This window comes from Pan troglodytes, chromosome 5 (assembly GCF_028858775.2).
Source record: "Pan troglodytes isolate AG18354 chromosome 5, NHGRI_mPanTro3-v2.0_pri, whole genome shotgun sequence".
Taxonomy (NCBI): Eukaryota; Metazoa; Chordata; class Mammalia; order Primates; family Hominidae; genus Pan; species Pan troglodytes.
In genome coordinates this window covers 59,788,956-59,815,096 of record NC_072403.2, presented here as the reverse complement: position 1 = coordinate 59,815,096, position 26,141 = coordinate 59,788,956, and the positions used below count along the sequence as shown (strand labels likewise).

General features: G+C 41.4%; 1 long non-coding RNA gene across 1 annotated transcript in view; it reads right to left on the bottom strand.

Annotated features, from left to right (window-relative positions):
• The window catches only part of LOC134810310 (uncharacterized), a 68,078-nt gene extending 47,794 nt beyond the window's left edge, over nucleotides 1–20,284 (bottom strand). The window contains exon 1 of the long non-coding RNA XR_010158049.1: nucleotides 19,989–20,284. This is a non-coding gene — a long non-coding RNA (uncharacterized LOC134810310). The remainder of the gene's footprint in view (nucleotides 1–19,988) is intronic.
• Between the last annotated feature and the right edge of the window lie 5,857 nt (nucleotides 20,285–26,141).

Here is a 26,141-nt window from a genome sequence, read left to right as displayed (position 1 = left end):
TTAATGATATTGATTCTTTTCATCCATAAGCATGGAATGTTTTTCCATTTCTTTGTGTCATCTCTGATTTCTTTCAGCAGTGTTTTATGGTTCTTATACAGATCTGTCATCTCCCTATTAGCTGTTTTCCTAGGTATTTTATTCTTTTTGTGGTAATTGTAAATGGAATTGCATTCCTGATTTGGCTCTTGACTTGATGGTTGTTGGTGTATAGGAATGCTAATTTTTGTACCTGATTTGGTATCTTGAGATTTTGCTGAAGTTGTTGGTCAGATCAAGGAGCTTTGGTGCACAGACTATGGGGTTTTCTAGGTGTAGAATCATATTGTCTGCAAACAGAGATAGTTTGACTTCTTTTTTTTCTATTTGGATGTTTTTTCTTTCTTTGTCTGATTGCTCAGGCTAAGTTTTCCAGTACTATGTTGAATATGAGTGGTGAGAGAGGGAATCTCTGTCTATTTCTGATTTTCTGTCTAGCTTTTTCCCATTCAGTGTGATTTTGGCTGTGGGTTTTTCCATAGGTGGCTCCTATTATTTTGAAGTATGTTCCTTCAATGCCTAGTTTGTTCAGAGTTTTTAACATGAAGGGGTGCTGAATTTTATCAAAAGCCTTTTCTATATCTATTAACATGTGGTTTTTGTCCTTAGTTCTGTCCATGTGATGAATCACATTTATTGATTTACATGTGTTGAACCAACCTTGCATCCCAGGGATAAAACCTACTTGATGGTGGTGGATAAGCTTTTTGATGTGCTGCTGGATTCATTTGCTAGTATTTTGTTGAGGATTTTTGCATCAATGTTCATCATGGATATTGGCCAAAGTTTCCTTTTTTTGTTGTGTCTCTGCCAGGTTTTCGTAACAGAATGATGCTGGCCTCATAGAATGAGTTAGGGAGGAGTCTCTTCTCCTCAATTTTTTGTAATAGTTTCAATAGGAATAGTACCAGCTCTTATTTGTACATCTGGTAAGATTTGGCTGTGAATCCATCTGGTCCTGAGCTTTTATTTGGTTGGTAGGTTATTTATTAGTGATTCAATTTCAGAGCTCGTTATTGGTCTGTTCAGAGATTCAATTTTTTCCTGGTACAGTTTTGGGAGGGTGTATGTGTCTAGAAATTTATCCATTTCTTCTAGATTTTTCTAATTTGTGTGAATAGAGGTGTTCATAATATTCTCTGATGGTTATTTGTATTTCTGTGGAGTCAGTGGTAATATCCCCTTAGTCATTTCTAATTGTGTTTATTTGGATCCTCTCTTTTTTCTTATTAGTCTAGCTAGTGATCTATTTTATTAATTTTTTTTAAAAAAGCAACTATTGGATTTGCGGACTTTTGGTTATTTCTTGTCTTCTGCTAGCTTTGGGGTTGGTTGGCTCTTGGTTTCCTAGCTGTTTTAGTTTTGATGTTAGTTTGTTAAATTGGGATTTTTCTGTTTGATATGGGCATTTAGCACCATAAATTTCCCTCTTAGCACTGCCTTAGCCGTGTCCCAAGATTCTGGTATGTTGTATCTTTATTCTCATTAGTTTCAAAAAACTTCTTGATTTCTATCTTAATTTCATTATTTACCCAAAAGTCATTCAGGAGTAGATTATTTGATTTTCATGTAATTGTATGGTTTTGAGCTATTTTCTTTGTTTTAATCTCAAATTTTATTCTGCTGTGGTCCGAGACAGTGGTTTGTTATAATTTCAGTTCTTTTGCATTTGCTGAGGATTGTTTTGTGTCCAATTATGTGGTCAATTTTAGAATATGTGCCATGTACAGATGAGAATGTATATTCTGTTGTTTTCGGATGGAGAGTAGATGTCTATCAGGTCCATTTGATCCAGGGCTGAATTCAGGTCCTGAATATCTTTGTCAATTTTCTGCCTTGATGATCTGTCTAATACTGTCAGTGGGGTGTTGAAGTCTCCCACTATTATTTTATGGGAGTCTGTCTCTTTGAAGGTCTCTAAGAACTTGCTTTATGAATCTGGGTGCTCCTGTGTTAGGTGTGTACATATTAAGGATAGTTAGCTCTTCTTGCTGAATGGAGCCTTTAACATTATGTAATGCCTTTCTTTGCCCTTTCTAAACTTTGTTGATTTAAAGTCTGTTTTGTCTGAAATTAGGGTTGCAAGCCCTGCTTTTTTTCTATTTTCCATTTGTTTGGTAGATTTTTCTCCATTCCTTTATTTTGAGCCTATGTATGTCATTGCATGTGAGATGGGTCTGTTGAAGGCAGCATACCAATTGGTCTTGGTTCTTTATCTAGCTCGCCACTCTGTGCCTTTCAATTGGGGCATTTAGCCCATTTACATTCAAGATTAGTATTTATATGTGTGGATTTGAGCCTATCATCATGATATTAGCTGCTTATTGTGCAGACTTGTTTCTGTGGTTGCTCTAGAGAGTCACTGGTCTATGTATTTAAATGTGTTTTTTGTAGTGGCTGGTAATGGTTTTTTCTTTCCATATAGGGCTTCCTTCAGGAGCTCTTGTAAGGCAGGCCTGGAGTTGACAAATTCTCTCAGTATTTGCTTGTCTAAAAGGATCTTATTTCTCCTTTGCTTATGAAGCTTAGTTGGGCTGGATATGAAATTCTGGGTTGGAAATTCTTTTCTTTAAGAATGTTGAATATTGGCATCCAATCTTTTCTGGCTTGTAGGGTTTCTGCTGCGAAGTCTGCTGTTAGTCTGATGGGCTTCCCTTTCTAGGTGATCTGACCTTTCTCTCCAGCCACCTTTAACATTTTTAATTTTATTTTAACCTTGGAGAATCTGATGATTACATATCTTGGGGATAATCTTCTTGTGAAGTATCTTACTGGGGTTCTTGGCATTTCCTGAATTTGAATATTGGCCTCTCTAGCTAGGTTGGGGAAGTTCTCATATATGATATCCTGAAATATGTTTTCCAAGTTACTTATATTCTCCCCATCTCTTTCAGGGACACCAATTAGTCATAGATTTGATCTCTTTACATAATCCTGTATTTTCTCAGAGGTTTTGTTTGTTCCTTTTTATTCTTTTTTCCCTATGCTTGTTTGACTTTCTTATTTCAGAAAGCCAGTCTTCAAGTTTGAGATTCTTTCCTCAGCTTGGTCTATTCTGCTATTAATAATTGTGATTGCATTATGAAGTTCTTGTAATGTGTTTTTCAACTCTATCAGGTCAGTTACATTATTTTCTATAGTAGCTCTTTTGTTTGTCAGCTCCTGTATTTTTTTATTGTGATTCTTAACTTCCTTGGACTGGTTTTCAATGTATTCCTAAAAACAATGATCGTTGTTTCTGTCCATATTCTGAATTATATTTCTGTCATTTCAGCCATCTCAGCCTTGTTCAGAATCCTTACTATCCTTGAGATAGCATGGTTGTTTGGAGGAAAGAAGGCACTCTGGCTTTTTGAGTTGTTAGAATTCTTGTGCTGGTTCTTTCTCATCTTTGTGGGCTGAAGTTTCTTCAATCTTTGCAGTTGGTGACCTTTAGATGTTTTTTTTTTTCTTTTATCTTTATTTGATGACCTTGTGGGTTTGATTGTGCCATAAGTTAGTCAGTCAACTGGCTTCATTTCTGGAAGATTTTAGGGTGCCAACACTCACTTCCCAACTCCTGGACTGTGTGTTCTAACTCTGGGGGACTTGTATCAAGCCTGACTTTGTTCTCTGACTCCTTAAGTTTAGGAATTATCTGCACTATGGAAGCCAAGGTGCTCCTAGACCACTGGTCACTACACCTTGATATGTGGTGTCAGCTAAAGGGTTTTGTAGTGTGGTGGCAGTGAGATCCATCCTCGTTTGCATGTGCCAGCAGCAGTGGGAGTGACAACACAGCAGGGTACACACTCGCTGTCTGCAGCAGGGTACTAGTGGGTCCCAGGGTGCCTGCCTCCATGTGGGCACTCACAACGGTGGTGGAGGCATCATGGCTCAGGGGGCGGGGGCCCCTGTTGGTGGCTGCCCACAGATGCACTGGGAGTGATGGCATGGGGTCAGGGCACTGGTGGGCACAGGTATGTGTGCACTCTCTGTGAACCACATTCAGGGGTGGTCACTCAGAGGTGAAAGAATCTGCTGTTCTCTGTTCCTAGTTTCACTCCTGAGGCAGTGTTGGTGCTGCCTGAGGCAGTAGAGTGCTGGTGGGGGTGGGGCTGGCTAGCTGTGTGCCCACCCAGTCTCCAACTGCAATGGCAGTTCCTCTGTGGGGGTGGTGGTGCAGAGTGCACTCCCACCACAACAGTGGCAGGACAGGGTACATGCACACATACACACTGGCAGGGCAGGAAAGGCGACCCCCTCACCCCACTGCATACACACCCCAGCAAAGCAATGTTGGGGGTTGTCCATGGGCCTGGGGGAAGCTGCAGTGGAGGGAGGGAGTGGGCGGGCTGGTGCATGCCATGGGGGCCACCCTGCTGGAGCTCTCTGCTTCTCAGGCACTGTCTGCCAGCACAGGAGTTAGGATATAGGCCCCCAGGGCACCTGAAGCTGCCTGGCAAGCAGGCATGGCCAACCTGGGGCCCAGGGAGAGGCCAGCAGACCACGGGTGCTCAGGTTGGACTGGCCCCATCTGATGGGCAAGACTGCCCTGCAGAGTTCAGGTTTGACAGTTCCTCTAGGGCCAGAGTCTCTTCTGGGAGCAAGTCAAGTCTAGGGGGATGAGTGTCACTGGCCGTGCTCTGCTACAGACGCTGCTGCACTAAACCTTTGGGCTCCACATCAGCTGGTGTGCTGCCCCTACCACTTCTCTAAGCAGTCTGTTTGCCAACTCTGTGTAGCAAGTGTCTGTAGTGGTCAAGGGGATTCCTCCTGCCAGGATTCCAGAGGCCCATGGCGAGAATGGGTTGCTCCTTACCAGTTCAATTCAGTCACTCCCGTGGAGTCATTGCAGGCCAGGAATGAGTCCTGGTACATGGTAACCCCATGCAGGGTTCCCAGCTTCCTCCACTTTCAGCCCAGCTTCTGAGTCTTCCCTCTGTCAACTCTCAGTGCCATCCCTCTGAAGATCTGTTAGGAGTGTGCCAGTCATCTGGGTCCCTCAGTGGCAGCTGTTCCACCTGTCTGCATAGTCAGCCATCTTGCCCAGTACCCTCACGTATTTCTTTTTTTTTTTTTTTCTTTTTCGAGATGGAGTCTCGCTCTGTCACCCAGGCTGGAGTGCAGTGGCATGATCTCGGCTCACTGCAACCTCCGTCTCCCAGGTTCAAGCAATTCCCCTGCCTCAGCCTCTGGAGTAGCTGGGATTACAGGTACACACCACCATGCCTGGCTAATTTTTTGTATTTTTAGTAGAGGCAGGGTTTCACCATATTGGCCAGACTGGTCTCGAACTCCTGACCTCAGGCAATCCACCCACCTCCGCCTCCCAAATTGTTGGGATTACAGGCGTGAGCCACCGTGCCCAGCCACCCTCACATATTTCTTGATATAAACATAAGTTTAGAGGTAAGGCATATGCCTTAGAAAGGTTCGTTGTTAGCAGGCTCCAGAAGCAACATGCTAGAGAGAGCAGAGGCCTCCTATTGCATTCCCAGAGGATGGTGGGGGTTGTGGCCCCACTCCCAGTTCAAATAAGTAGCCCTTTCACAAAGCTGTTTCTTTCTGACTCACTCCCACTGAGCCTGCCCTCTAAAATCAAGACCTCAGTCCCTGAAGCCAAGCTTGCCCATATTTAATTTCATAGCAACAGGAGTATTTATTCCACATATACCTTGTGGTGAAAGGAAGCCATTTTGCAATTGATTTGTAGGAAAATGAAGGTGATGTTCTAGCCGCTGACATCACTATCACTCCCATACCTGTGCAGCCACTAGCAAACCTCAGCTGTAATATTCCAGGTTGCCAGTTTTCTTCCACTTGGCTCCTTTTAGCAGCCCAGCTAAAGCTAGGTCTGAAGATATTTTATCCTCTTGGCATTTTAGCTTAACATGGATTTCAGATCAAGACACTTTGCCAGGGAGAACATGGGGTTTAAAGCCAAACTCCTCAGGAGGTTTTGGTCTTAATCAGAGTGTCTTCTGTACTTCATGAGATTCTCACTACCTGAATAGATTCCCCGTGATTCTGTTTGCTTTCCTCTCCAAAAAGCTGCAGAGAAGGAGCGAAAAATAACACATATTCCTAATCTTGAGATGTCTGAAGCATGAAAGATACTTTTATGAAATACTATTAAAGTGCATGAGAAAGTAGCTAACAAGAAAATAGGCTCAGTTCTTAATTTCCTTGCGTCTTATTTTTTTACTCTTAGCAAATAATGCCTTTGTTCCCAGCACAACCTCAGTTCCAAAAGCACATCATTTTGCCTTCCAATTTTCTTTCCTTTAATTTTGGCAAAAATTACTGGGAATAATAAACATGCCACTGTCTTCACAAGTTAAAAATATAAGTGAAAAAATTTAGTTGACTTATTGAACAAGCCTGATGTGGGGAAATGTAATCATAAAACAGTTTTATGTTTATGTTCTGTGCTTCCCCCAGGCCCTTGGTGAGAATGCAGGCTGTTCTTATGATTTTTCTGGTCACTCATAGCTAATGCAAACATCCTCAATGCAGAAATCTGAAACTATGGGACTTTATCGGAATCCAAGCAGGCACAGGATGTACAATTGTGCCTTCTCCCCTTCCTCCAGTGAGGCCTGGTCCCGGGCAGGACTCCAGTCCTGCAGAAAGGGCAGTGTCAGCATCTCTCCCCTTTCACCAGCCAGCATTTCTCCTCTGCTTCTGCCAGATTTCTTGCCTGGTGTTGGACTGCCCCTCTGTTGTTGAAGAGAGAGGGAGGGGAGGCAAGGGGGGAAGGAAAGTTCTCCCAATTGGCACTATTGTAAGCTGGCTTCATGCATTCTGAGCCTGGCAGTGATGTAGAGCTGTTTCTCTTGCTGGCGCTTTTGTGGAAGTTTTTGGCATCAATGTGGATCTTTCCCTGCAGTTCTCTTGACCCAGGCTTGTGCATCTCTATCCCAGCTGGTTGTTTGAGGTTCTTAGGTATCTAGTTCCATCTTCGGCTTCTCTCTGTTGAGCTGTATTAGCCTCTCCAAGTAGCCCCCTTAGGACTTGAAGTGACCCCATGCTGCATCTTTCATTTGCACCTGGATGTCATCCAGGGGAAAACTCCTGACAACCTCTGGAAGGTCTGGTCCATCCCAACCCTGAAGCCGCTCTGCTTCACAGCTCTGCCCAGCCACTCTCTGGACCTTTACTCAGGACAGCGTCAGTCTTCAGGCCATGCTGACCCTATAACTCTAAGAGGCACATATCTAGCTCTCTGGGGGTTGTCTGTTGAAGCTTCTGCAGGGCTTGAAGATGGGACAGGCACCCCTCACTCCTCCTCCCTGGTGGGGGTTGCTGAGGCAAGGGCTGACTCACGGCACACTTGCAGCCAGCCTCCCCAACTCTCTTATCACCCAGTATCTCACACCTTTGGTGTATGAACAAGGTTTAGAAGTTATCAGTCCAGCTCGGACCCACTCACTTTTGACAAATCTTACAAAAGGAGATGGTCTCTCACACAACTAACTTCAAAAAGGATCTCATACAAACATTTCATTTAACATCCTATTCCACCCAGTAAAGAGCAAGGTGACTGCATCTTTGTGCAGAGCAACTGGACATACAATTTAAGAAAAGAAATGACAGAGTGAGATTTCCTCTAAGCAGGAGGTGGTTTGGGCAACAGTGTTTCGAAGAAGAGCATTGCAGACATGAAGGCAAAAGTGAGTAAATACATAGGAGAGGATTTTTATTGTACAGATGGGAGAAGGAACAGATGCTTGAAAGGAGGAGGGTAGCCTTTCACAAGTGAAATATGAAAATGAACAAATCTTAGATAAATAAACTTTGTGCAGTATACTTAGTCTGTGGGCCTCCTTTTATCCTTTCCAAATAGAATGGCCTATTCTGCTGATTTTATAAATATTATATATTTCCTAAGTAAAGAGATCATTTTAATTACTAGTAGTGACAGAAGAGGAAAGAGGTGCTCACTCATTTAGGCATGAACAGAGGTTGTTCTGTGACAGATCTTAGAGGAATAAAAACCAATAAGATACAGCCTCTACTTGCAGGTAGTTCATTTCTTAGCAGGGGGGAATCTAGAAGGGCCTGTTAGAGAAGGAAACCCTGGAAGTGAGTTGTGATAGGTAATTGAAGTGCAATGAAAGGCTCTTGTTGGGAAGACCATTCCAGCAAGAAGGGGTGGCACAAGCAAAAATCTCTCTGAAGATTAACGTTGCCTGTAGCATAAACTGAAAAGATAGGCAGGCGGTAGTTGGATCAAGGTCTCTTCTGCTTCTCTAGGAGATTATATTTTACTCTTTGCAATGAGTACATTCAGAGCATTTTAAGGAGGAGAAAATGAGAATATTTCATGAAAGACCCATCTTGGTTGCAGGTTGAAGAGTGACACACAGGATTTCGAGACCAGAAGCAGGGACAACAAGTGAAGACCACTGCCAGCTCAGGTGAGAGTAGAAGCAGATGAAAAGTTGGGCCAGTTAAAAAATTTCTCGGGGAATTAATCCATAATGAAGTCTGCATTAATTAGGATGTAGGCTAAGATGCTATAGCAAGGAAACCCAAAATATAGTAGCTTAAATGTCTCATAGTACTCCAAACATGTGTGGATGGGCTAGGGCAGGGGACACCAATGACAGCCTGGGGGCCAAATCAAAACTGCTGCCTGTTTTACAAATAAAGTTTCATAGAAACCCAACCATGCCCACTCATTTCCCTGTTGGCTATACCTGCTTTCCTTCTACATAGATACTTGAGTAGTATGACCGTGACCTTATGGTGAGAAAGGCCTAAAATATTTGCTGTCTGACCCTCAGCTCTCCAGTAAACCCCTGGTCTGGGACAAATAGTTGTCTCTGAGTTTCATGTCATCCAGGAATCCAGGCTGGGGTGGTGAGCTCAATTATCTCCAACCCGGACCTTCCACCCTGGGTCCAGGGAGGTTACCGCAATGGTCACCATTCCCAGCCAGGGAACCCCAGGTTGCTCTCAGCCTAGTAAGTCACCCAGCCCTAGGCAGCTGCAGAGAAGACTGGGAAATGCAGACTCTAGTGACTTGGCCATAGGTCCAGCTGAAACGTCACCGCCACTATCTACTCTAAGACATACATACTCACATTTTGACATCTCTGAAACCAGCATTAATTTTAAAATCACTCTCAGCTCGGACTGAAGTTGCGTTTTTCCAGAGTTGATTTGCATCTGTTTCTTCCAGTAATCTAGGCACATTCCCAACACGAGACTACTTTAAATTAAATTCTCTGCCTGACAAAAAAACTAAAGGAACAGGGGAAAAACTAGCCCTTTTATAATGGCATTAAACCCGCCCATGAGGACAGAGCTCTCACGGTCCTGTCACTTCCCAAAGCTCTCCCCTCCTAGCATTGCCACAAGAGCAACCAAATAAATTTCAGCTGAGTTTTGAAGGGGACAAACATTCAAATCATAGCAATATCTAAAGGACATAGAATTACTATCTTGAGGAGATGTCTGCACTCCCATGTTCATCACAGCATTATTCACAATAGACAAGATATGAAAACAACCCAGCTGTCAATTAAGAGATGAATGAATTTAAAAAGTGAGGTGTGTATATCTATATCTATCTACCTATCTCTCTAGCTAATGAAATATTACTCAGCCTTAAAAAAGAAAAAAATCTGCCATTTGCAAACATGGATAAATCTTGAGGAAATTACACTAAGTAGAATAAAGTAGTCATAGAAATACAAAATTGCATGAACTCACTTTTATGTGGAATCTGCAAAAGAGTAGATAGAACTCATAATTACAGAAAATAGAATGGTGACACCCCCATGGGCTGGGGAAATTGGGATTACTAATCAAATGGTACAAACCTGCTGTTAAAAGATATGTAAGAACTGGAGGCTCAATGTATAGCATAATGACTCTAGTGAATTATGTCATGTATACTTACACTTTGTTAATAAAATAGATCTCAAATAAACCCACCTGTCCATTTTCACACTGCTAATAAAGACATACCTGAGACTGGGCAATTTACAAAGGAAAGAGGTTTAATTGAGAACTCACAGTTCCACCTGGCTAGGAAAACCTCACAATCATGGCAGAAGGCAAGGAGGAGCAAGTCACATCAGCAGACAAAGAGAGAGCTTGTGCAGAGAAACTCCCATTTTCAAAACCATCAGATCTTGTGAGACTCATTCACTATCATGAGAATAGCCCAGGAAAGACCTGCCCCTGTAATTCAACCCCCAACCACCGGGTTCCTCCCATGACATGTGGGAATTGTAGGAGTTACAATTCAAGATGGGATTTGGGTGGGGACACAGCCACATCATGTCACCACCACACCAAAAGAAAAAGAGTAACTCAATGAGGTAATTGATGAGCAGCAGGTGGTTTGGGCAACAGTTTAATTAGCTTCATTGCGGTAATAATTTCACAGTGTATAAATACATCAAAACATATATGTAAGGTTATGTACCTTAAATATAAATAATTTTTATTTGTCAATCATACCTCAATAAAGGCGGTAAAGATTAAGTGTAACCAAACTAATATCTGTGTGTACATTTTACCTGAAACCATTTAAAATAACTTGTAGATTAAATGTAAATCTAAACTGACATAATTGTTAGTCAAAAAAGTTCTATTGAGGGAGCATGGTGTTAAATCTAGAATTAGATATTTAGCTAAAATACTTTTAACAAATGAAAGTAAATTAAAATATTTTCAAAAGTTAAAAGAAAGAAGAATTGGATCAGGGTTCTTGGTAGTACATTCTGTTTTGTGTTATCTGTGTATGATGATTTGGAAAACAGGTGAAATTGCCAAGAGAATTTATTTATATAGCCTATGCATTCATAATCAAGACTTAAAATCAAATGGTATAAATCAAGTCTTAAAATTCAGTCTGAAAATCAAGACTGAATCAAATGGTATAAATTTTATCTTTCAACATCTCTAAGAAATGGAAATAATTACGCTCATTTTTTTAACCAGTACTTTTTCTTACAATCAACCATGAATGATGTATAAAAGTGTCCTGCACATGTTGAAATCGATATAGTAACTCAAGATACCTCGTTCTTGATGGTGATTTTAAAATGAATATCTTTGTGGATAGGTAAGTGAATTCATTGGTAAATAATAAAAGTACTCAAATAAATTAGCAAAAAAATTCTCTGGGGTTTTTTTAAAACCACAGTTAGTATGAATTCAGACCACAAATCTAAATGACTAACAGCTCTTGGTTTAAGTTCTCAAGGGAAATTTTCCTTTTTCCTATCTCCACCCGTGTAAGACATGTTATTTTCTTGCCTTTTTTTTTTCTTTTGGTGGATGGCAGGCATACTTCTTGTTTCCCCTTCAATGAGGTGCAGCCTTTGATGAACCACCTTTGTTTGGGTTTTTTGTTTTCTTTCTTACTGGTAAAATAAAACATGGTGCATCTCACAGTAATGGTGTCTCTGATTTTTAAAAACATGGCAGAAGAATAAAAAAGGAGAATGTATACTAGTGGGCAGGTTAGTAGTTTGCTCCAGGTGTTAACACATCCACTAGAAGTTTTATAAGATGGAAAAAACAAAATATTTACTTAAGCTCTTCCCAATGAAAGAATTAAGTGAAGTTGGAAGAAGCATTTCGAGAGCGGCTGTGTAGTGAGATCCCTGAAGGCCATGCTTGAACCATGAACTGCCTTCTTAGGTATGTATGGGGGTGGTCTGAGTTTTTGGATTTTGCTGGATTTTGTTGTGCTAAGTGGGGTATGGAAAGGTGGAGCAGCATGCAATGGCTCCAGATCTTACAGAAACCATGCATGTCAACAGCTCTTCTTCCCCACTCCTCTCCCACACAACCCCATCATCTAAAACAAGTGAAAATAAATGTAAAATAACAGTTAGTAGGGTCCCCAAACATCTCATCTGCCTGTGGTGGCCACATATCTGAGTATGGTCTTGACTGAGAGGTGATAAGGGCAGGAACCAAGATGTGGTGATGGAGATGTAGAGGCAGGGATGAGAGTGGAGGAGGTAAATGTAGTAGGATGGATAGGCAGGGATGGTGGTGACCCTGGTTTCAGGCTGGGGTAACTCTGTGTATGGCAGTGCTATTAACTGCACAGAAAACACACTCAGAAAAAAGAAGTAGATTTGGGACATGGGATGTACAGAAAATTTGACTTTTAGGGGGCAGATTATATTTGAGGTATCTGTTCATTCAACAGGAAAAGGAAGCAGTAGGGCCAGGAAATGCACACCCTAAACACACTGGAAGAAAAATAAAAACAGTTTTTCTTTACATGTTAAAGACCATTCGATAATCAATTGGGAATGGATAGAAGAAAGGTGAGATCCCTGAACTTAAGATACAAATAGCATGCCAAAGTTAGTCAACTGAAAACCTTAATAAAATTAGAAATGCCATTAATAATTGTGTTATATAACATACGTTTGTCATTCCTACTCTTCTAAGAACCTATCATATCCATGGTGGAAAAGAAGTTCCAATCTTTCAAGTAACTTGTCAAGGACACTCGAGGTCTCACCATTATCACCACAATGCCAGCACATAACAGGAACTCTGTAAATATCAGTTAGCTGACAAACTTCTGCTGCATAATGAGAAACTAAGCCCCAATTTGAACTGAGGTCAGAACTCTTTCCACCAGCCAGACTGCCTCATCTGGTAGACAGTTTCTCTTTTCTTAACACCATTTGTCGTCTTGGTCTCCAGGATGTCTTCTGCTGTTTATTATTCTCCAAGTTTCTCTGTCCTTTCCTTCACTTCTCCTCCTGTTCTCCCCATCCTTCTTCCTTGGTTCTACAGCCCTTTCTTGATCTACTAATGCTTCTTCTCTTAGAAATGAGCTAAAATGATTCATACATCATGGAATTAGCACAGTAAAACATTAAAAACAAAACAGTAACAAAAACTTAAAGCATCAAAACAAAAAAGTGAGATCTTAAAATAAAAATTCATATGCTTCAAAGCTCATATAAGACAAGTTTAATTTTTCAAATAGAAACAAATTTAAATTCGGGGAAATGCTTTCCCAGAGCACAATATATAAACATTCATTGTGAACTTGGAGCATCATTAGGATGGGGTTGATATCACAATGTGGTTACAATCTTCTCTGGCTATATAAATTTTTCGTTAATTTAGAGTGTCCCTGTTTTATTGCTGCCTTTTATTTTCTAAGTATTAGCTCTAATATTTTGCAGAGAATTTTCTCTTTGATTATAATGGCCACTAATGGACTTCTTCACAACATCTTATCTCAGCTTTCACTTCCAATTTTGATTTGAGGAAACGTTTTCTAGCATAAGCACCAAAATGCAGTCACTGTTTGTATAATGTATTGTTATAGGATATAAAAAAGATTTTAATCTGGTTAATAGGGACAGTGGTCAGCAGAATTCCCTGCAGAAGAACTGATGCTTGTGAACGACACTGTGGTTCACATGATTGTGCTTAGGAGAGCAGCTATTTCTGTTTACAAGATAACTTTCACCATGAAATGAAAATAGCATGAATGTATTCAATCAACTAGCTAGCTTTTTTGATGGGGAGAAAGCAAAGGGGTGATTAGAATTATTTCCTTTTTAGTACATAAAGCAAAACTTAATTTCATATGACATTATTTGACATATACTGTAACTACATATATTTGATAAAAATCAAGGAGGTCTTGATTTCAGGACTTTTCAGCAGGATGAAAAGGATTATTTCTCCATTCTCCTGGCATATCTCAAGCAAAATGTTGAATGCACACACTATATATTTTTTAATTCAATGATGATGGGAAAGCAGAGAATGTAGGAAATTAAGGAAATATGGGGTCAGTCAACTGTATGCCATCTTGTAAGATTAATTTCTAAAAATATTCTCTGAAAAAAAGTAAAATAATCCTACTTTTCCAGCCCTGTGATTTTAACGCTATTAATAACAAAATGTATCATCAAGGGTTTGGTCCTGCAAAGGCAAAGGCCTTCACTGGATTAGAAATGAAACAATGTAACAAGAAAAATGGGGAAAATATAAACTATGTACTTCCGCACACAGGATAATTCAGGGCATCTGGAGATGGTTTAGTTTCATAAATTAATGATTTCTAATCTCTTGTCATGAACAATACATACTAATAGAAAGTGAGGTTTTTACAATTGTTGAACTAATTTACACTCCCACCAACAGCATGTCTTTCCTTTTCTCTGCAACCTCACCAGCACCAATTACTTTTTGACTTTTTAGTAATAGCCATTCTGACTGATGTGAAATGGTATCCCATTGTGGTTTTTATTTGCATATTTCTAATGATTAGTGATGTTGAGCTTTTTTTCCATATGCTTGTTGGCTGTATATATGTCTTCTTTTAAGTAGTGTCTTGTTCATGTCCTTTGCCCACTATTTAATGGGGTTGTTTGTTTTTATCTTATAAATGTGTTTAAGTTTCTTATAGATGCTGGATATTAGACCTTTGTCAGATGCATACTGGCAAAAATTTTCTCCCATTCTCTAGGTTGTCTGTTTACTCTGATAGTTTCTTTGTTGTGCAGAAGCTCTTTAGTTTAAGTAGATCCCCTTTGTCAATTTTTGCTTTTGTTTGAATGGTTTTTGGTGTCTTCATCATAAAATCTTAACAAAATCCTTTGACACAAGTTAATCTATTCACAAACCTGCACATGTACCTGCACAACTTGGACTTAAAAGTTTAAAAAGTGAGTTTTTTTTGTTTTTGTTTTTGTTTTTGAGACGGAGTCTTGCTCTATGGCCATGCTAAAGTGCAGTGGTATGATCTTGGCTCACCGCAACCTCCACCTCCTGGGTTCAGGTGATTCTCCTGCCTCAGCCTCCCGAGTAGCTGGGATTACAGGTGCCCACCACCACGCCCAGCTAATTTTTGTACTTTTAGTAGAGACGGGGTTTCACCACGTTGGCCAGGATGGTCTGGATCTCTTGATCTCGTGATCTGCCCGCCTCGGCCTCCCAAAGTGCTGGGATTACAGGCCTGAGCCACTGCGCCAGGCCCAAAAAGTGAGTTTTTTTGAAAAACCAAGTCTTAGAAGAAAAATTATTTGAAATGTAATACATGCTCAGGAAATAACCAGATTGAAGATGACTGGAGTGACTAACACATCTGTAGTGCACATTGTAGTGTGCAGCTGAGATCCCCCTTTCAGAACTAAGGTGCTCATTGCCCCAGCTGTTGAGTGAGTTGGCTGCTCATTGCTCACCCATGAATCCCTCCACAGGAACTGCCCTCTACCAAAGGAAACTGCCTTGCCCAAGTTTGTACCTCATTTCCAGTGGTGGCCTACATCTAATTACTGGTTGTGGGGTACAAAGGCCTGCTTTCTTGCCTCAGCCGGGATCCCCAGCTCCTATTGACCATTCAAAGCCTCAGTTGCAATTGCATTGCAGTTCCACTTTTCCCACTGCCCAGTTTTGCTTTCCTCACTCCTTACCAGTGTTGTCGAGTGCACTCCTCAGTAAACTTCCTGCATCCAAATGGGCATCTCAGAGTCTATTTCCCAGGGACTCAAGTTACAAAAACAGTAAAGCAAAAAGTAAATTGGTTTTTAGAATAAGTCTTCAGGTAGTGATCAAAAAACAATTTCTGTTTTTCATTCGAAGATTATAAAGAAAATACTTGAGACAATTAAAGTCAGGTAATAAGTAGCCACAAGGATTCAGAAACAATGCCTATCAGGGCCAGATGCAGTGGCTCTAGCCTACAACTCCAGCTACTCAGGAGACTGAAACAGAAGGATCACTTCAGGCCTGGAGTTCAAGACCAGACTGGGCAACATAGTGAGACGCCATCTCTAATTTTTTTTTTTTAAATTAGCTGGGCAAGTTCACTGCAGTGAACTATGATTGCAGCATTGCACTACAATCTGGGTGACAGAGACCCCGTCTCAAAAAAAAAAAAAAAAAAAAAGGAAACAATGCCTTACATGTGTTCAATCCTCAGAAGAGGGATCTGTGCTGAGTCTAAGAAGTTAACAGGCAAGTTTATCTCAGCTGTAGTACTGGAAAATCCAGTTTCTTAGGTTGATTCTGTTCTGCTTGAAATTCTGTCAGCCTAAGAAGCACGCAGAGGTCTCCAGTGATTAACTAGATGTGATGCATAAGTGCAGTGGAGAAATCTAGTCTGAATACATTGTCAAGTGGCAAAGAAAATGGAGATCTCTACTGAAAATGCTCCAGTTTGGGTGAAGTTTTTCCATCAATCTTTAATTGGGCAGAGAAAAAGCATATGTGATTCTTATTTCATAATAATATAATCTTTCTTCCAAAAGTACAATAGACACTATGAAATAATATTTCCACTTTGAAAGTTAATTTTCACAATAGGCCTGTCAAATAGGCAAATTTCTTTCCCCTGCTTTTGTAATCATCCTCTTTACCTCCCTACATGTCCTATTTACAAACCCAGTCTTCCTCTTGTCATTGCCCTTTTTCACCCCATCAACACCCACAAACACCTATTACATCTAATTTTTCTTTACCTTCCTCCCACTCTCATCCAAGCTAATGGGTTTCCTCCAACACAGCTTCTTACAGGTTAAACAATAAATTTGATGCTAATCAACTGGTAAGAAACTTCCTAGAAACTTCCTTACTCATTACAGAGGAAGGCGTGTCAAAAGCATAAGGGTTCAAGCTGCAAGACATGACCTGTTAATGAGTTGTGAAATTAATTTATTTGGTTTTGATTAGCACTAAAAATAATGAAATTGGAAATATCAGAGTACCTTATATACAGTTAAGGAAAAAGTACTATGTTGGGAAACTTTAGTTTCAGCTATGTACATGTATGTGTTTACTGGGTTACTACGTAACAGGTTCCTTCAAGAAAGTTGAGTTGCAGTCAGAAAAGTTAGAAAAGCACTGAGGTAGAAATTTCTAGAAAGAGGGAGCATTCCACAGAGTCAAATGCAGCAGACAGGTCTAGAAAGGTAAGAGGTGAATCAGTGTCCATCAGGTGTGGCCCCACAGAGGTCTGCTGACCTGGCTAGAGCAGTTCCACCATGCTGTGTATGGGAGCCAGACTTCTCACGGTAGTGCATGGAAACTTAGAAGCAGGGAGAACAAGAATAGACCTGTTTTAAGAACCCTGGCAGAGAAGAGTAAGGAAGACTATGATGGAGGGGACTTAAGAGTCTATTTCTCAGGGACTCAAAAGTTAAAAGTAAAGCAAAAAGTAAATTGGTCTTTAGAATAAGTCTTCACGTAGTAATCAAAAAACAATTTTCCTATTTGCCAATTCAATTTTCTATTCCTAATTCAAAAATTGTAAAGAAAACACTTGAGACAATTAAAGTTGAGTAAAAGTAGCCACAAGGATTTAGAAACAATGCCTATCAGGGCTGGGTGCAGTGGCTCTAGGTTTTTGACCTAGGTGATCAAGGTTTTTTGCTCATTTAGAATGATATCTAAACATGTTTATAGAAGCTGCTGAGATATGGGATAAAATGGATCATCAATGGAGCAAACTCTAAGAGAAAAAGGATCAGAGAGCGGCTGGAAGAGCTAGCTGTGATGAGGAAGTGAGGTCTGGGAGAGGACAGAGTCCAGCAAAGGCATTCTGTGGGTGCGGGTAGCAGGGAATAAAAACTGGCAATTCACTCCTGAAAGCCTTTATTTCCTCCATAAAATAAGGCTGACATTCAGTATCTAAATGTGCTGCCTTGGCCATTTTTAAAATATTGCATCTCTTCCTATAGGATGCTAGTTTCAGTCATGGAGTCTACACATCATTCATTGATGTTGCTTAGCCAGGCATACAGCCCATCCTTCAAGAAAACTGAATAGAAATGTAAGATAACAGTAGGGTCCCCAAACATAATAGCATTGGGACTCAAGAGAGTGTTGAGGGTGTGCTATAGCTCCTGAGCAGCCTGAGAAGGGGGTGACCCCAGGCATTTGTTGCAAAGCATCCCAGAGTTGGCAGAGCAAGTGGCAGGGCAGGTCATGCTGTTGGTAGGGAACAAGGAACAGGCTCTCTGAGTTCTGCCCATTTGGAAAGCCAGGGTGTCCAGACTGGTGTCTGGCTGTGATAACCAGGCGACACATCCAACACCCTCTGGTGGCAAAGATAGCAGGTTGCACCTATTGACTAGAGGCAGAAACCCCTGCAAACTGTCTATAAAGGGTCAAATAATCAATATTTTTGGCTTTGAGTGCCATTTGGTCTCTGCACATTTAAAAAGCGACATAGTCATGTTCCAAGAAAACTTTATTTATAAAAACAGGCAATGGGTTATAGTTTAAGAGCCCCTGGACTTGAGTATTTTAATAGGAATGCTATCAAAAAGTTTGATGTTCCCAAAGCAAATGGTGGCCCAGGGAAGGGCATCATTTAGATAGCAGCCACCTACATTAAATAAGCCCTAAAGATGCAAAAATTTTGCATATATGATATGCATAATTATGCAATATGATAAATGATTAGAACTACTACTCAGATCTCTAGAGAAGTAGTTTTATGATACATATAATATTGCTTTATATGACAAAAAAGGGACAGTTTCTAAAATGTGTGTATTGGTCTACATATTACCATATATTTCCATACCAGTTACCTATTTTCAGGATCATCCTTAGTATGACAACGGGATAATGCATTTGGAGACAGTCATTAAACCTTGGAACAGTTGAATAAGGCAACTTGTTTCCTAAGGACACTAAAATGACTGTCATGCTACATGAAGAATACAGATGAGGTTGGAGATCCTGAGCTTTGGTGTTTCCCAATCTGAAATACCAAGATTGGAAGATTTCTTCCAAAAGCCCAGGTATAAGGACAGATTGTGGGTTGGAAGATTTGTGACCTGAATGTCAGGCACAGATCTGGTTCCTGCTCACTGAAAGTCCATGGTGTGTGGGCTGATACGCCACCAGGCAAGTCAGGAAGTGTTAATATATTCTAGCCACATCTGGCCATCCACATTTTCAGTCTTCCCCTTAGGGACTCACCCAGAGGCAAGCATGCTTTCTACTTCTGTTAGCACTTCCTCTACTCCTATTAGCTTGTATAGATTGGCAAGAAGAGCCTAAAGGTCAGCACATGGCTAAGGAGACCAGATGCTCTTATGCCTCCCCATATGGAGCAAATATGATGCGTTTCAGGATAGCAAAAAGAGTGGTAATTGCTGAAAACCTTCTATGTGCTCTGTCATCTAATTCTCTAGAAAGTCTTGAAGAAAGTATTATTCCCATTTTACAGATGAGTTCACTAAGACTTGGGGAAATTAAGAAAAACCTCTCAAGGTCACAACATTAAGTAAGTGCCATAGCTGGATTTAAATCTGCTTAACTCCAAAGCTCCTGCTCCTTCCAGCACACTACAGCAGTGGTTCTCTAAGTATGTTCCCTGAACCAGTAGCAGCAGCAGCACCTCAGAACATGTTAGAGGTGCAAATTCTTAGGCCCCACCCCAGACCTATGGAATCAGACTCTGAGAGTGGGGTCCAGCAATCTGCTTTAACACTGCCACCAGGGGGTTCTGATGCATGCTCAAGTTTGGAAACTACTGCGCAATACAGCCTTCAAGAAGAGGATACTACAGTAGGTTCCAGGTCTACACATCATGCAGTGATGTTGTAGGTTCCAGGTTACATGACAGTGAGCAAGACAGGGTCAGCCACACTGAGCAGCCCTGGACAAACCTAAGGAGCTAAGGGTAGAGACAGCTCTTCTCTACCTGTATGCCTGACTGAGCAACATCACTGCATGATGTGGTTTTTCTGCCCCCAACATTGTACCAGTTCTTTAAAGAGCAAGTAGCTATGATACCGGAAAAGAACCATATCAGAGCTTCACATTTGGTTGTCAACATCATTTCTTCTAACAACCTAACTGCTACATGGATTTGCTGTCCTTGAGATGTGGAATGAAAAGGTTAGGTAATTTACCAAGGGTCAAGTGACCACAGGTGACAAACCCTGGGTTTCCCAAGGACTGCTGCTACCCAGGTCCCAGGGGCACACCCCCTTTACCTGCTGGCAGGCATCAAGACGAAGACAGGCAGCCATTGTTGGGGAGGGAGTCGACATCAAGCTGGTATCTCATCTAGCTCGTGACTTTTCTATACTGAGCACCTTCCAGGTGTCCAGGTGAGAACACAACATGGATAAGGCTTACTTTACATCTGTCAGAGCCCTGGCAAATGCCTTCCCGGGTGCCTCTGGTATTCTCTGTGAGAAAGAGAGCCACAGCCTGACAACTCTCATAGCCATCAATGGCAATGCTCCTGACCCTCAAGACATTCCAAAAGGATTAAAACCAAGAGCAACCCCAACCTAACAGACCCAGCCCATAGCTTCTTCTCGAAACTTCCCAAACTGACACCGAAACTTGCCCCACCCATTCCGCCTCTGGGCCAATGGGCAGGACCAAAATTCAGGAAGAACATTCAATGCCCAGACAAGTAACCATGTTGTTTTGTTTTTCCAAGCAGTGCTGAGCGAGGTTTAAACAAACAAGCACTCACACCTGCAGCCAAGGAAGGGCAATAAGCAGCAGCCAGGTGTGGGAACATGAACGCCAGACACTCGGGATCCAGACAGTCTCCCAGGAGAGCCCATTTCCAGTGAATACTTTCTTCAGGTGCTCAGTGAAGCGCAGTCCCATGGGGAGCCTGGGCAACTGTTGGCAAGCTACTTTTTTAAAGCAGTAAGACTTCATTTATGACTTACCTTGAGAAAGCATCAAAAGAGAGGCATTTGCAGACTCTGCATTTACAGGGCATCAGGTGTGGGGTGTCACTCTATTACACCCTGTTACAAGCCCGGTTTCTTGCTACGGGAAGACTCCATAGGACCTTCTGTTCCTATCACCAGGGTGGTGGAGCCAGTTTCAAATAAAATTAAACTTTGCTTAGTCACACAAGTTTTCTATTCTTCCTGTTTTCTGCTTCTTTGATTAAATTAGTCCCTAAAGGAGCAATCATTATTTGTCAAATCTTTCACAACAACACATTATAAAAGGAGGACTTTAAATAATAAATTATGACTCATCTTCCTCATTTCCCCCAAATGGCACAAAGGTCAAGTTGCAGCACCATAGATTTCCCAGTGTTCATTATCTGTCTTTTCTCCAAGGGTAGGCTATTAAAGGTAGTCAGTATTAAAAGTCATTCCTAACTAATTAGCTCACTCTGGAGCTAACTGCCAATTTTCAGAATATGCTGAAGCTTTCTCAGAGAGCCAATTACCAAACTGTCACTCCAGTTAATGTTGAAAATGTTATCAATTTTTTTTCCCACTAGCCAAATATTTTATCTCACAAGTTTCTTAGGATTTGCACATAGTTTGAGATGGTAGAACAAAGACCCCATGAACATTTCCACAGCCCTTTAGCCCAGGACAACATATAAGAAGTGAGTGAAGGTGGTGGGAGGGTTAGAGCAGCGGTTCCAAATCTTTTTGGCACCAGCGACCAGTTTCATGGAAAATGATTTTTCCATGGACCAGTGAGGGAGGATGGCTTCAGGATGATTTAAGTGCATTACACTTATCATGCACTTTATTTCTATTGTTATTACATTATAATATATAATAAAACAATTATACAAGTCATCATAATGTAGAATCAGTGGGAACCCTGAGCTTGTTTTCCTGCAACTCGATGGCCTCATCTGGGGGTGATGGGAGACAGTGACAGATCATCAGGCATTAGATTCTCATAATAAGCATGCAACCTAGATCCCTCGCATGTGCAGTTCACAATAGGGTTTGCACTCCTATGAAAATCTAATGCTGCCGCTGATCTGCCAGGAGGAGGAGCTCAGGCGGTAATGCTTGCTTGCCCACTGCTCACCTCCTGCTGTGCGGCCCATTTCCGAACAGGCCAAAAACTGGTACCTGGACCTGGGGTACAGGTTGGGGACCCCTGGGTTAGAGAATGCAGAATCACAGTGTTTGCAACCACTAGGCTTAAATGAAGGCCCAATTCTGCATCAATTTCATTAAATTTCACTCAGTTCCATGCCAGTCTTAGTCTATAACTTATAGCCTATGTAATTTTGACAAAAACAGAACCATCACCATTATGACAAATACAACTCTAAATGTAATTACAGGTTACAGTGCTTTGGCTGGGGAAGGGGAGCAAAGTAAAATAAAGGGGTGATTGAAATGTCAACGGAGATGTGAATTTGAATTCTGACTTTGTCCCTTACTGTTTGATCTTGGGCACATTCCTAAAACTATTTGAGTCTTAACTATCTGCTTTGCACAAAGGAAATCGCACCACCTACCTCATGGTGGTGTTCTGGAAAGCTGAGGCTGTGTTCAGCTAGGTCAGTGTAGGGCGCATAGTAAGTACTCAGTGAACGGCTGCTGTAGTTCATAGTACTATCTTACTGTAAAAAAGGGCAGCTCGTTTTTTGTTTAGAAGTTAAATGTTGATGCTGCAAAAGAAACTTGGGGCCAGGCACAGTGGCTCACACCTGTAATCCCAGCACTTTAGGAGGCTGAGGCAGGTTGATCACTTGAGACCAGGGGTTCAAGACCAGCCTGGGCAACATGGTGAAACCCTGTCTCTACTAAAAATACAAAAAATAGCCAGGCATGGTGGCATGCAACTGTAATTCCAGCTACTTGGGAGGCTGAGGTAGGAGAATCGTTTGAACCTGGGAGGGGGAGGTTGCAGTGAGCTGAGATTGCACCACTGCACTCCAGCCTGGGCGACAGAGCAAGACTCTGTCTCAAAAGAAGAAAAAAAAAAAAGAAACTTGGAGGATTGACCCAGTCAGGTTCTTGTCCAGTCAGAACTCAAGAGCCCTTGGCTAAAATCCATGCTTGTCACAATGACTGCCCACTCTCAGAGTCTAAAGTTACACTATCCTTCTGGCCAACTGCCAAACACAAAACCTCATCTCCAATCTTCCACACAGCCCACTGAACACAAGGAACAGATCAGGTTTTTCTGGTTTCCCTTTCCCGCCAGCTGTCTGCTTTTTAAAAAAGAAACCACTCCAACAAGATGGGAGTGTTCTCTACATGCCCCACGTCAGGCTGCACTAATTGATTTGTTCCAGCAGGTTTTTCTCCCTGGATGATCCATGTCTTAAATTGACTCGTTCCTTCTGATACATGAAAGCCTCCTTTGAGAGAAAGGAGACAGAACAAAGCAAGAGGTAAAAAAGGAGATGTTATGAAAATCCAGGGTGAAATAGAGACAAGGCAAAATGAGCACCAGAGACCTGAACCTAGAAAACCAAGAATATGACAAACAGGGGGACATTTTCTGGAAAAGGAGACCCTTTTCTCAACTAGCCGTCTCATGGTTTCTTGGTAGGATCTAGTTTTACCTTAAGGATGGCTAGTTAGTAAGTCTGGTTAAAATGAGGTGGTTACCATGAGACCATTGCTAGACCTACCATTAAGTAAGCACACAGGACAAATTAAAATCTCCACCACCCATTACATAATGCAGGAGTCTATATATAAAACCACAGGTGAAACAGTTTTCAAATAAAGTTTTCTCCATCAGAACTAGTGTGTGTCCTCATTCCTGAGAACATACCCATCTGATGACACACTGTTGGCTTGGTGGCAGGAATTGCAGGGGTGCTAATAACACTACTATAACAACAAAAACAGCAAGACCTGTAATAATAGCAGCCACCCACTTCCTGAGAGCGTGTTTTATGTATCCCACTTAATCCTCACTCTAAGCCTGAAAGGACTATTACTGCCCCATTTTAAAGATGAAGGACCTGAGGCCCAGAGAGGTTAGTTTGTCCATACCTACGTGGCAGGCTGGGATTCAGACCTATATCCATATGCATGATTCCACTGGCATGTTGACTCAAAAATTGTAACTCCAAAGCAGTTTTAAAAAGCACATTTGCTTGCTTTTCCAGAGCTTTAAAAAAAATGCTTCATTGTGCACTTTCTTATAGACATATTTTAAAACATAATACATGTTTTAAAAACATGCATTTTTAAATGCCTTAGTCTTGTGTTGCTAATTATTGAAGGTGAGTGATAGCTATAGGAGGGTCAATGATGATTCTACTTTTGTATGTTTTGAATTTTCCATAATAAAGTTATCTCTTTTTTTTTTTTAATTGGCTCTTTGGAAAATTGGATGAGGTAAGACAACAACAATGGTGAAGTGAGATTGCAACTCTCCATGGATGTCACTGAGTGGCAATGTCCCTAATCGCCTTCTATTAATAAGCAGCTGCAATGCAGTCCCTTGTTTGAGAGTGCTGCTGCAGCCTTGCCACACACCAGCAGCATGCCCAGGGCAGAGCATCACTCATTTTCTTTCTTTTTTTCTCTAAGACAGTCTTGCTCTGTCACCCAGGCTGGAGTGCAGTGGCACGATCTCGGCTCACGGCAACTTCCGCCTCCCAGGTTGAAGCAATTCTCCTGCCTCAGCCTCCTGTGTAGCTGGGATTACAGGCGCCCACCACCACACCTGGCTAATTTTATGTATTTTTAATAGAGACAGGTTTCCACCATGTTGGCCAGGTTGGTCTCGAACTCCTGACCTTGTGATCTCCCCGCCTCAGCCTCCCAAAGTGCTGGCATTACAGCTATGAGCCACTGTGGCCGACCAAGCGTCAGTCATTTTTACCAGGGAAGGACTGGCTGTTCAGAGTAACTCTCAGACACAGAATTTTCCCAGCCTCCACCCCATTCACTAAGCATGTCTTGTTGGGTGTGGTAGATTTCACAGGAGATGGCAGAAGTGCTGCTATGAGAGGCTGGTGCGAGTGATCCCACCTTGCCTGCTCACCTCATTGACAGCCAGCTAGTATGTTTTTAGACAGAAAGATTGGGTCAGTCAGGACAATTCCTCCAAACTTTCCAGAAAAAAAACAATATCTAGACAAACATTTTATGATTTCTTACCAATCCCTCTATTCATTATCAATGACTTTGATTATTTCACTTCCTCTCATTTTTTCTCTGGCTATTTTACCCACTGAGACATTATTTTCTTGCTAAAAAGAAGAAATAACTGGCTATGGGAAAAAAAAAAAAGTGGGTGAACAGGTCATACTAACCTCCTTTCCTGCTTTCACTTGTCACTCCCACAAGACAAACAGCCAGCCATATACTGTACTCCTCCCTTTCCTAAAGGAAGGGCTGGATGGGGACGGGGGTCGCGGTGGGGGGGGGCACTGACAGAGAAAGGTATCGTTTCACATAATCAAGTTTTTCTTGTAACTATGAGAGGGGCCTTCCTAGAAACGGCTTGGCATGTTCTCAAGGCAGAACTGTCTGGTTGGCGCTGTTTCCACTGTGAAGCTTGAGTTTGGTTCCAGCACCCTGAAGTTCAAGAGCACTGCAGTGTCACCAGCGTAAAAGATTCAGATGAAAGCGACATTTCCCTCTCAAAGGAAGCGGGGAAACAAACAAAATCCCCCAAACTGAAAACAAAAAGCAAACCAAGTGAACATGAACTAAAGGAGACAGGCCAAAGGAAATAAACTAGGTGCATGACATTTCCTAGGAAAATTTAAGCACACACACACCATTATGTCCACCTCCAGTCCAGAAAAGCCATGATGAACTGAGTAGTAAAGGATGGGCTTTATATAAAAACAAACAAAACACGCCATGCAAGTTCTACTTGTTCTTCCACGTCAAGACAATTCTCATTAAATAAAACCAATTTGCTTATATATAATCAGCCCATGAGATAGCGGCATCATCTTTATAAGCTTAAAACAAAATAGAGGATGTCAAAAATCTTAAAACAGAGAAAAGAAAATTGGTATGCACAGATTAGGGAACAAGGTATAAAACTGACCAGCCGAAACTCACTTATGTGTTATGTACTTTCAGCTCCATAAATAGTTTTTAAAATACACACATATTTACATACACACAGACTAAAAAGCTAAGTGAATCCAATAAGTAAATGTATAGAAGTAAAAGAAAGTATTGTATTTGGTTGGTTGAAGACGGGTTTATAAGGAGTCCAATTGGCCAGATAGCCACAACCCAAAATTACTAGCCAGAGTCAAAGGCAATTCTGGGCTCTGCCCCATGTGAATGCAAGTCCCACAGGAAGTCACTCACAACTGACAGGTAATTTAGATATTTAACAGACCAGAGCACACTGTCAAAGAATTTGGCTACCTGCTATCACTTGAACATACAAAGTAATAATTTTAAAAAGCTGTA